Source organism: Danio aesculapii, chromosome 4, assembly GCF_903798145.1.
Source record: "Danio aesculapii chromosome 4, fDanAes4.1, whole genome shotgun sequence".
NCBI classification, from domain to species: Eukaryota; Metazoa; Chordata; class Actinopteri; order Cypriniformes; family Danionidae; genus Danio; species Danio aesculapii.
This window is the reverse complement of record NC_079438.1, coordinates 6,917,145-6,930,403: the sequence shown is the minus strand read 5'-3', so window position 1 is coordinate 6,930,403 and position 13,259 is coordinate 6,917,145.

Here is a 13,259-nt window from a genome sequence, read left to right as displayed (position 1 = left end):
GATGACGGAAGTGACCTTCCCCTCGTCCATACGAACCCCTCTTTGATCGATGAGGTACCCCAAGAACTGAACAGATGGTGAATGGAAGGAGCATTTTTCAGCCTTGAGGTACAGGCGGTGTTTCCTGAGGGTTTTCAGGACCTCCGCAACGTGGTGGCGATGTTCGGCCTCACTCCGGGAGTAAATCAGGATATCATCTATGTATACAATGACGAAGAGATGGAGGAACTCCCGGAGGACTTCGTGGATGAAGTTTTGGAATACGGAGGGGGCGTTGACCAGACCATAGGGCATGACCAGGTACTCGTAGTGTCCAGTAGGGGTCACAAACCCAGTCTTCCACTCGTCCCCCTCACGTATTCTCACCAGGTTATAGGCGCTGCGGAGGTCCAATTTGGTGAAAATTTTGGCGGTTCTGAGTTGTTCCAGGGCTGCCGGGACGAGAGGAAGGGGATAGCAGAATTTGACTGTACCTTGATTTAGGGTTCTGTAGTCGATACATGGCCGCAGCCCTCCATCCTTCTTAGCCACGAAGAAGAAACTTGAGGCAGCAGGTGACGTGGATGGACGGATATACCCCTGACTCAGAGCCTCATGGATGTACTCCTCCATTGCCTTGGTCTCCGGAAGGGACAACGGGTAGATCCTACCTCTGGGCATAGGAGCATCTGGAAGCAGGTCTATGGCGCAGTCCCATGGCTGATGTGGAGGTAGCTGGGAAGCTCTCTTGGGGCAAAATACATCCTCGTATGAGGAGTAGCTCTTCAAGATCTGCATGGATATTTTCTCGACTGGACTTTCGACAGACGTAACGTAAACGGTAAGGGGTCTTTGAATTGCTAAGGGTAGATCGGGAAAACAGCTGGATCTGCATTCTTCTCCCCATCTCTTAATTTCTCCTGTGCCCCAAGAGAGGATGGGATCGTGCTTCACCAGCCACGGGCGCCCTAAGATGATATCCATCGATGCACCCTCCAGAACCAGAAATTGAATCTCCTACTTGTGGAGCAGTCCTACTTGGAGATTGACGGGTTCACATTTTCGATGGATACGTGCCTGAGAATGGATATCGTTGGTTATGGGCTGAATCTGGTAGACGTGCGTCGAGGCTTCGGTGTTAAGCTGGAGTCGGCGACAGAGGGCGTGCGAGATGAAATTTCCTGCTGACACGGAGTCGATGAGGGCTGTGACTGAAACTGAGACAGAAGGGGTAGTTAACTGGACATTAGTGGTGAGAGGATGCATCTTTTCAATGGGAGAACTGAACAAACTCACCACAGAGCGTGCTGGACGAATGGGACAGTCCAGCCTGACATGTCCTTTGGCACCACAGTACATGCACAGACCCCGGGTCAGCCTCCTCTGTCGCTCGGTGATCGTGAGTCTACCAGATTCTATGATCATGGGTTCTGGTTCTGGAGGGACGGCTGGTTCTGGCGAACGGAGGAGTGCTTGTGATACTGGTGGAGGATCATGCTGGTAGACCCTCAGACGATCGGAACAGCGCAGAGAGTGTTGGATGAACTTCTCCAATCCCATCGTGTCGTCGAGGGCGGCCAGCTGTAACCGGAGGCTGGGCTCTAGTCCGAGCCGGTAGGTTGTGAGGAGAGATCGCTCATTCCATCCGCTAGCAGCAGCCAGAGTTCGGAACCTGAGAGCATAATCGTGAGTGGACATGGCTCTCTGTTTGAGATGGTATAACTGTTCTCCAGCTGCTACTTCAGCATCCGCGCGACCAAAAACCTCCTTGAAATACTGGGTGAATGACTGAATGGAATTTGTTACCGGCCCAGACTGTTGCCAGATGGTTTCAGCCCACCGAAGAGCCGACCCAGAGAGAAGGGAGATGATGAAAGCGATTTTGGACCGATCTGTAGGGTATAACTCGGGTTGCATAGTGAATACCAGAGAACATTGTAGGAGAAATCCATTGCACTCCTCCGCCCCGCCAGAGTAGGGCGCTGGTCGAGCCATGGGACTGGATGAGTGGGTGGACGGTGAAGAAGTGCTCGGTGCTGGTGGTGCTTCGGGAAGTGGAGCAGATGGTAGTAGCACTCTCTTCAATGAATCCACCAACTCCTGAAGGGGATCGTGAGTGCTCATGTTGTTGGTAGTTGTAGGTCCGGTCTTCTGTTACGGAAGCAGACGGACAAACAAGGGGAGTAAGTATAAATGAGATTTATTACAACAGCAGAGCAATGTGGATAATGATTGAGAGTTGAAATGGAGTTTGGATGAACTGATGATTCTCTTTGCCAGGTGGGATGACAGATACAGAAGGATGACCGAATGCACACACCAGAGGACTTGCGGGGAAGACAGACTGACGAGACACACAACGTTGACAGGACAACTGGAACACTGGACAGACTGGAATGAAAACAGAGTACAGGTAAGTATATATGCTGAGATCGCAGGGGAGTGAAACCTAGGAAGTGGTTCACTCAGAGTCCGCTTCGTAGGAACGAGACCGGACAATGAGTGAAGTGAGGTGTGTGCTTATATGTGCTTAATGGGAGTGATTGGGTGCAGCTGTGCGTGGTTAATACTCAGGTGAAGGTGCTCGATGTGTGATGTTGGTGGAAGAGCCTGGCCAATCCGTGACAATTCATTAGTTTAATTAGTCATAAAGTAATTAAATTATTTAAATTAACAATTAATACACAGTTCTCTGGATGCTGATTAGTCAATTACAACATTTAATGATTTTTTATGACATTTTATTCCCTTATAACAACAGATTAAATTTATAACACTGACTCATCTGGGTACTAATCATCTTGACTGCTTTTAAATGTTTATATATATCCACATATCTGTATGCTTGGTTGTATTACAATGTTTGACACAGCATTGTGACTGAAAAAAATACAGGTTGTAGGCTGGCTGCATTCAGCCTTTTTGTTTCTGTAGGGTAGTTGATAAACTCTTATAATCACAGATCAAATTTTTTAGATTTTGTAGAAAGTAACCATAAAGGATAATATACATCTAGGTGGTTATTCTCATTTATTGAAGTCATTATTTATATATATATATATATATATATATATATATATATATATATATATATATATATATATATATATATATAATTCAGTTGTTGACAAAAAGGCATAATCATAAAATTTTTGTTCACATGCTGAATGGTTTGTTTAAGTGTTTTACGTTTAACATGTACATAATTCATTTTCATTATTATTATTATTTTTTACAATTTTGTCATTTTTTATAAAATGTCGTTTGAAGATAAATTAAAAAATATTCTATGGATTCCATGTGACCTTTAGCTTCAGCCTTGCACTCTCCACATTTCTAATAAAAATATTTTAAATAAATAGTGATAAAATGCATGATTACCTCTCCAATTAACCATTTATTTGGTTCCAGGGTTTTGAAGTCTCTTAGACGTAAGGTGTACCTGACACGTTTGTTAACTGACTGGATTACAGCGACCACAACCTCAGCATCTTTTGATTTCCAGAGCATCTTTAAAAAAAATTATAATGAAGTAAGTACCAATCAGAAATTGATGTATTTTGTCCTGCATTTAACAAACTAATTGCCAGTTTAATTTTTTTAAACATTGTTATCTGTAACTGTCCTTAACATTTTTAAAAGAACAAAATGTTGTACAGTATGTAAGTATATACTATTATTGTTTATTATTATCATTATTGTCATTTGAGATTACTAACCTTCACTGTGTCTTTATTTGCAATGTGACATCTGGCCACTGTGACAATCTCCTTATCTTTTTTTCTGAACTTGAGCTGTCTAGCTAAACCTTTTGGTGGCTAAATAAACAAACAAGTAATCAGCATTTACATATCATTGTGACACAAAGAGTAATAGTCTTTGTTTACCATAACGTCATCATCTTTGAATCACTCTCACCTGGGAGGGCTTTGATGCTTCTTTGATAGGATCCGTTATGGATTTTTGCTGACCAGCAAAAGCTTTTGCTCGCTGCAATGACAACCAGAGTGAACCAGCATTTAAATCAATGAAACAACTGAGTAATGCAGAGGTTGTTTATACTGTCATACAATCATACCATAAAATTTGTCTCAGTTTCAACTTGCCCAAGTTGAAAAGTGGTCTGTACTATGCCAATGCCCCTTTCTCTTTTTTTTGACTTGGTCTGCACAATGGAAGCTTTTGATGTCTACAATGACAAGCAGAAATTAAGTATATGAAGCTGTTTAAAATATTAAGTATATGAAGCTGTCTTATATTATCTTTGTTACATTTTTAAAATCACATTTATTCTGTAAGAATACTTTCACAATGGACGCAATACTCACTTTTTCTTTGGGACTAGGCATGACTTGAGGGGTATGGAAGTACTTTGTTTTCGTTTCCTTTCTGTCACGCACACTTTTCTTAGCCCACTGCTCTTCACAGTCCTCGAGGCTGTGCTTTTTCGAACTGAAACGCTTCAGCAGAAATCTGTCCGGTAGATTGTGTTGCAGAACATGCTCTTTATATCTGCCCTGCATTGTTGTGTACATTTTTTGAATAAATGTACCCGGACGATGGTGGAGGGTTTTTTTTGAAGAATCTTATCTTTCACAATACAAAACCAGTTTTCTGCATGACAATTAGTGTCATGCTCTTTCTGTTGGCTTTTATCTTTGACTGATTCTGTTAGGGTATTTTCTAAAGTCACCCAGTAAAATTCCTGACCAAAGAGGAAAAATTGCCATGTAGTTGTTCATCAGAATTTTCAGTATCTCTGGGCAGTGATATTTGTTTGTGTTTGTTTCCTCCTCTACTTTTACTGTAGACTTGACAGCCTTCAGAACATTGGCAAATTCCTTTGTATAAGGCGACCTGGCCAATATTGTGTTTGCATCTGGAGTTGCATCTGGAGGAATGTAGTCATCCACTGTAATCTCACTGAAAATTTCCTCAGGAATGTTAACCCCACAGATGTAGTCACGAAGTTTGTGAAGACTCTGGCTGACCATTTTGGTTTTTGAAATTGGCCAAAAGAGGTTGCACATATTTTGGAAATTTCCAATCCTTTTTCCAAACTTGTGGAGTTAATTAATTTTGCCACACAGTGTGTGGCAAACTCCTTCAAGCCTTTGTCTGACGTTTTTCGGCCAATAGCTCCATGGACCGTTTTTATTATGTGTGCCGAGCAAAGATGAATTTTTGTGATTTTATGGAAATCTTATATGGTTGGATTTCCTTTAATCCAATTGTAACTATCAGCCAGGTAAGTGTTTATGTCAAGCTTATTAAATGACAACAAAACCCCTTGGATCAGTGCCCAGCTGTAATCCACCTCAACCTGGTTGACACAGTACACCGTATGTTTTTGTACCTTTGCAATCGTTTGATGCAACCAAAATCCAATGTTAGGTACTGAGTGATCATTAGTGACCATCTCAGAAACCGGAAGAGGAGGCTTGTCCTTGCCATGTCCTGGTAAGCAGATGCTGTAATACAGCACTCTTTTTTGCTGATTTGGAATGCGACTTACCACACCCCCAGTTGCATCCAAATGTAAAGTCACTTGACCTTTTCTGAGATGCTGAATAAGAATGGCAATTCCTGTTTCTGTATAAAGATGCACCCCAAAGAGATCCACTTGAAGGTGTTGTACATACCCTGGAAAGTAACAATATGACAAATCCGTTTCCTTTATTACTTTCTGTATTAGCATCAGTTCCAGCATGACATCATCATGAAGTCTTTGACTTTTATTTATTTCACAAGAGATGACTTTGATAACATTTTTAGTTAGACTTCTTGTGATGTTCCCGGCCATCAACTCGGGAACTGGTGTTTTACTCAGGTTTTGGTAATAAATATTACTTACTCCTTTCCTCACCTCTTTTGCTATCTTGCCTCTCTTTGTGTAACTGGCCTGGTGAGATCTCTTCTCCCCTTTTAAATGAGTAACAGTACCAATTCTGGTGACAAGAACTGGAATATGTTTTTCATCATGTGGCTTCTTTGCGATTCGAAAAATGAAATGTGCATTACATGTTTTAAATGAACAGGAAGCCTTCATCGTCATATAAGGACACCTATATTTACGACTATGACTCAATTTTGAGTGCTGATAAGTAAAAACCAAGGTGCAGCAGGGATTATGTCGACAGAATTTGTCATATAGGACATGTGTCCACGATTTTTGCAATGTTCGGCTGCCAGACAAAGGCTTTATAGCTTTCTATTTACTAGCAGATATATAAATGGTGAAATTCTTGGGTCCTGGCTTTGTGCTCCTATATGGGTTCTTTTTATGAAGGAACACAGGTGAGTGAAGCGCCGCAGACGCGGGTGCCAGGCCGCGCTCTCCATCGCTCTCCATCTGCGTCTGCCACATTCTGTTCAGCTGCCTGAGAACGTGACGTCTGCGTGTCGTCTGCCACTTTACTGTTCCGCTGCTTATTCCAGCTTTATTTTACCTATTAGTTCTCTATTATTGTTTTCATTTAAATCCTCAGTTATGTTTAATTTGCAATTGAGTTATTTTTACCATTTTTATTCACAGCTTTTTATTTCAACTAGTATATATTTATAAATATTTATAAAAATGATATAAACATTTTGGTATGCCATAATTAAATGTCAATTTAAATAACATAAACAATATTCGTACAGTTTTAATTTTATGTAGTTGTACAGTTTGTCAAGTTTTGACTGACAGGTGACAAAATTACACCTCAAAAGTCAAGAGCATGCTCACTTTATAATTATTATTATTATTATTATTATTTTGTACTTTTATAGCCTAAATGTTTTTGCAGGTACATACAAACTTTGTATTAACAGGTACAGAAAACATGGAAGGGAATCGACATTTTAGAGTCAAGGTTTCTCTTAATTCTCCCATATCATCACATATCAAGTGTGTTTAGCACCTGCAGGAAAAGCAGAAAATCCGCCCCTGATGTACTGACAAAGGCCCCTGATCTTTTGGAATGTGTTGCACTTAAATATGTTGTATCACATTTATTTTATCTAAGTAACGTTACTGAAAATTACCACATACATCACAAACATTCCGCGTTTGTGTCGGGTAATTAAATCGTCAGCTGTTCAGCAGTACCTGTTTCTACCGGCAGGTGGGAGTGGCACTGTTGTCACATGGTTTTAAAAAACTCCGCTACTGCCCTTCATTTATTCATTGTTTTAAGGAGCTAAAGTTGATGAGGTAATAATATTGTTTTCTCTTTTGCGAAAGTGAATAGTTCTAACTACTGATGAAGCTTAATATTTGTTTCTACAGTATAAAATGTGTGTAGTTTTGTTGAAATAAAATAACTGTAATCGATCATACCAATGTAAATACATGCGAATTAGTCAGTAAAATCTAAATTGTACTAGCTTTCTAGATATGAAGTAGATATCTAGGCATAGTTATCGAGATATGATATGGCCAGTCACTTCTGTTTCTGTAATTAAATCACAGTGAATTAATGGATCTAGCTTATTATTTTTATAGCTACATTCTACTGTAACATGCTATGTCAGTTAGCAGGGGATTATAAATCGACTTTCTTATTAAAATACCTAAAATTAAAATACCCTTAAAATCTTATTAAAATACCCCCCCCCCCCCTTACCCCTAATTTTTTCCCCTAATTTCTGTTTAACGGAGATTTTTTTCAACACATTTCTAAACATAATGGTTTCAATAACTAATTTCTAATAACTGAATCATTTTATCTTTACCATTATAACTGTAAATCATATTTGACTAGACATTTTTAAGACTATACAGCTTAAAGTGACATTTACAGGCTTTAAATGCAGGGTAGGTAGGCAAGTTATTGAATAGTGATGGTTTGTTTTGTAGACTATCGGAAAAAAAATAGCTTGAAGGGGCTAATCATTTTGACTTAAAAATGTTTTTTTAAAAATGCAAAATTGCTTTTATTCTAGCTGAAATAAAACAAATGAGACTTTCTCCAGAAGAAAAAAATATTATCAGACATACTGTGGAAATTTCCTTGCTCTGTTAAACATAATTTGGGAAATATTTAAAAAAGAAAAGAAAATTCAAAGGGGGATAATAATTCTGTATAAAACATTCATTGTCGCAGTCGTGTAAATGATCAAAGTTTTGTCATGTTTATTCAGATCTTATTTTTATTCAACTACAGCAATAGCTGATGCCTTCATCCATATTAGGGATTTCCTGGACTGTTCATCTTCTTTGTGAGGCATATATAATTTCTGCTCAAGTATGAATGAAACGGGCATTACATGTATTTAAAGTGCTACAATGCCCACATCAACCATTTTGAGGAAAACTGAAAAAAAAAATCCCTCTAAAGTAATTTGTAGTAAACATATTTTTAGCATATAGATCTTTATTGTAATTTTTTTGTACTATTTTTTATAAAGTTGTTATTATATCAAAAAGAGCAGCCTATTGAATATCAATATTTTGCATGGTATTGAATTAAAATATTCCAGTATCTTGACAACACACCTAAGGTAATCACTCTGTCCAACATGTTTGTAGCTTTGTATCACATTGCATAACAACTCACTCTAGAAAATAAATCATATTTTCAGTTTTGAAGACATGCAGAAAATGACATTTTCAAAAAAACTTAAGTGGTGTGATATGGCTTATAACAGACTAGTAAATGAAAAGTGGGTTCATTTATCAATGTTTTTTTCCTTTTTGGTGTTACAAGTCACAAAGCTTCACAATTGATTGTTAAACTGTCAACTCAAAAACCCTTTATTTATTATTAAACCATTTATAATCTTATTATTAACATTACAGTAGATCACCTTATGTAAGTGAGGGTATATTAGTGGGGTGAATTAGAACGTCTTTTTTGTGTGGTTAGGGGATACTTTTTAGGGGCTAAGCCCCTTATCCCTTTCGACCCTAGCAACACCCCTGTAGCAAATGGTTAGGCAAATTTATAAAATTATGTAATTGTCCTTTTCCTACATTATCAATTGCTTGTGTCATGTTGCTCAAAAAGTGTAATTATTTGTTGAACAGTGTAACCCAGTAGTCACCAACCTTTTTAAGCCCAAGATTTCCTAGTTCAACCTTGATGATAAGGAAGGTCTACCTAAAGATAAACAGGTAGAAGACAGCTTTTTCCTTAAGCCCTTTATTTCATTTTTTGTATCAATATTCTTACACATTCTTCAGTCTGCATATTTGGAATATTTACTCCATCTCTATTTTTTGCCTTTACCATTTTAACCTTAAGTGTGTGGAATATTTTAAATCTTCATGTCTTATATTTGTTAAATACATTAAATTTTAATATGTCACTGTAGGGCTTTTATGAGTCAAATTAAATAATTTACACTGCAAAAAATTTTGAGATTAATGTTTCAAATACATTTTTTAATGTGCTGAAAATGTTGGTAGAAATTTCATGTCACCAATATAACAATGTACTTTATCAGTATTACCTGATGTAAACTATGACAGTCATTGAACAAGACTGGACTATATGTATATTAATTATTTAAATTTTATAATCACAAATTGACTGTTTTTGAGTGCTTAAACACAAAATTTAATTTTTTAGTGTACACAAAAACAGCAGGTGCTGTTATGAAGCGGACAGGAGACAGAGGTAAGGAAACGTTAGGGTGTTTATTAAATGACAACAAGGAGCACATGAAGGATAGCCAGGAGGATCAGGAATGATGTTGGGGTCTTTTCCTCCGTGGCTGGGTAACAGGAATACACGAGGATGGACAGCACACACCAGATACAGCTGACAGAGGATGACACAGACTTGGAAGGACTGGAAGACAGGACGATTCGGGAGGACCAGGAAGACTAGGAGGAATACAAAGAGAACAGGTAAGTAAATCGTTTGTTTTAGCTGAGGATGACTACGCTGAGTGGTCGCTCAGTTGTCCGCTTTCGTCGAGACGAGCCCGGACAATGAGCGACTGGAGTGCTGTGCTTTTATCTGGTGCTCGTGAATGTGATGCAGCTGTGTGCTCATTAGAAGTCAGGTGATGGTGATCTTCGTGAGTGGGGGTCGTGAGAGCCTGACCAATCCATGACAGTACCCCCCCTCCCCAGGGCCCGCTCCTGAGGGCCGACACCTCCGACGCCGTGGTGGTCTCCCTCTGCCTCTAGGCGCTGGGAACTCAGGGTGGCTCTCATGAAACTCCACCATGAGACTAGGATCGAGAATATCAGCTCTGGGAACCCATGTCCTTTCTTCGGGGCCGTACCCTTCCCAGTCCACCAGGTACTCCAACTGGCCACCACGACGTCGGGAACGCAAGATCTCCTTCACTGCGTAGACGGCTCCTTCTTCTAGGAGCAGTGGAGGAGGGGGTTCCTCTTCGTGGTCAGGCTCTGTGGAGGGAAGAACAGGATCGTGATAGGGTTTCAGGAGTGATACGTGGAATGTAGGGTGAATACGGTAGTGAGAGGGTAATTGTAGTTTGTAGGTGACGGGGTTAACCTGTTCCACGATGGTGAAGGGACCAACAAATCGGGGACTTAACTTGCGAGAGGGCAGTCGCATGCGTATGTCCCGGGTGGATAGCCACACCTTTTGTCCGGGTGTGTATCTGGGTTCTTCAGACCTTCTCCTATCGGCGGTTACCTTGCTTCGACGGACTGCCCTCTGCAGATGTTGATGAGCCTCGTCCCAGACTCTCTCGCTCTCCCGGAACCAGTGATCCACTGCGGGGACATCAGATGGTTCGCCATCCCAGGGAAAGAGCGGTGGTTGGAAGCCCAGGACGCACTGGAATGGCGTGAGTCCGGTGGAGGGTTGCCGCAGTGAATTTTGGGCATATTCTGCCCAGCCCAAATACTGGTTCCAGGAGTTCTGGTGACCACTGCAGAAGGTCCTCAGGAACCGTCCCACCTCCTGAATCTTCCTCTCTGTCTGCCCGTTGGTTTGGGGATGATATCCAGAAGAGAGGCTGACGGCCACACCTAGGAGCTTGAAGAAGGCTTTCCATAGACGTGAGATGAACTGTGGACCTCTGTCCGACACAATATCTTCTGGAATACCAAATGACCTGAAGACTTGATTAAAGATATTGTCGGCAGTTTCAAAGGCTGTGGGAAGACCTTTCAGAGGGATTAGTTTGACAAACTTTGAGAATCTATCTACTATGACTAGAATACAGGTATTACCTTCTGACGAAGGGAGGTCAGTGATAAAGTCCACTCCTAGGTGTGACCAGGGACGGTTCGGAATCGGCAAGGGATGGAGCTTTCCAGCGGGTAGATGACGTGGGCTCTTGGATTGGGCACAGTCCTTACAGCCCTGAACATATTGCCTCACATCCCTTGCCATGTTTGGCCACCAGAATCGTTGGGATACTAGCGAGAGAGTATTGTTGATCCCTGGATGTCCAGTGCCTAGCGAGGTATGTAAGGAGTGGATCAGATCTACCCGGTGTTCAGGTGGTATGAACTGCCGATGAGGAGGGCATCCCGGCGGAGCAGGGGCTTCCGGAGTGGCAACGACTGGAGGAGCGTTCCAGGTGATCGGACAAATGGAGATGTGTTCGGGAAGAATCTTCGTTGGGAGTTCTTCATGATCGTGATGCTCGTGTAAACGAGAGAGAGCGTCTGCTCTTAGATTCTTGGGTCCTGGACGATAGGAAATGGAGAAATCAAAACGTGAGAAGAAAAGTGACCATCTGGCTTGACGTGGACATAGTCTCTTGGCCTCTTTGATGTATTGGAGGTTTTTGTGATCTGTGATCACCTGGAACGGATGTTTGGCTCCCTCCAACCAGTGACGCCACTCCTCCAAGGCTAGCTTGATTGCTAGAAGCTCCCTGTCTCCTATGCTGTAATTCTGCTCCGCCGGGCTCAACTTCCGAGAGAAATAGGCACAGGGATGCAGTCGGGGCGGTGTATCATGATGTTGAGATAATACTGCCCCGACGCCGGTGGTGGATGCGTCCACTTCCACCACGAAAGGAAGATTTGGGTCAGGATGAGTCAGGAGTGGGGCCCTTGTGAACTCCTTCTTAAGAAGGCGGAAGGCTGCGGCTGCTTCTTTGGTCCACTCCAGTCCTTTGGGTTTACCCTTGAGGAGATTAGTGAGAGGTGATGTAATCCTGCTGTAGTCCTTGATAAACCGTCTATAAAAGTTAGCAAACCCAAGAAACCTCTGGAGCTCCTTAATGGAAGTGGGTTCTGACCAGGATAGAACAGCCTCAATTTTCTTCCCATCCATACGTATACCGGTTTGGTCAATGATGTATCCCAAGAAATGAATCGACTTCTGGTGGAATGAGCATTTCTCCGCTTTGAGGTAGAGGTGATGTTCTCTCAATGTGTGTAGGACCTCCGCAACGTGTTGGCGATGTTCGGCCTCACTCCGGGAGTAAATGAGGATGTCATCTATGTACACTATTACACAGTGGTGAAGAAACTCCCGGAGGACTTCATGAATGAAGTTTTGGAATACGGAGGGGGCATTGACCAGACCGTAAGGCATGACCTCATATTCATAGTGGCCAGTAGGGGTCACGAATGCTGTCTTCCATTGGTCCCCCTCACGTATTCTTATCAGATTATACGCGCTGCGGAGGTCCAATTTAGTGAAGACTTTAGCTTCTCGGAGCTGTTCCAAAGCGGCTGGTACCAGAGGAAGGGGATATCGGTATTTTACTGTACCGTTATTTAGGACCCTGTAGTCGATGCATGGACGCAGCCCTCCGTCCTTCTTGGCCACAAAGAAGAAGCTTGAGGCGGCTGGTGATTTTGAGTGACGTATGTACCCCTGACTCAGAGCCTCCCTTATGTAATCTTCCATTGCCTGATTCTCTGGAAGCGAGAGCGGGTAGATCCTACCTCTTGGCAACTGGGCATCTGGAACTAGGTCGATCGCGCAGTCCCATGGCCGATGCGGCGGTAGCTGGGAAGCTCTCTTGGGGCAGAAGACATCTTGAAAGGAGCTGTACTCCTTAGGAATGTGGATAGACTGCTTCTCAGGAGGGCTCTCGACCGATGTTGCAAACAAAGAAATGGGGTTCCGACCTTGAAGAGGGAGATTTGGAAAACAGGCAGGTGTACATCCAGATCCCCATTTCTTTATCTCTCCTGTGCCCCAAGAGATGATGGGATCGTGCTTCACCAGCCACGGGCGCCCTAGAATGATGTCCATATTTGCACCCTCCAGAACCAGAAATTGAATCCTCTCTTGATGTAACAACCCCACTTGAAGAAGGATGTCTTCGCATTGTCGATGGATACGGGTCGAAGATCGAGTGCACTGGGTTATCGGTTGTATCTGGTATATGTGCGAGGACGC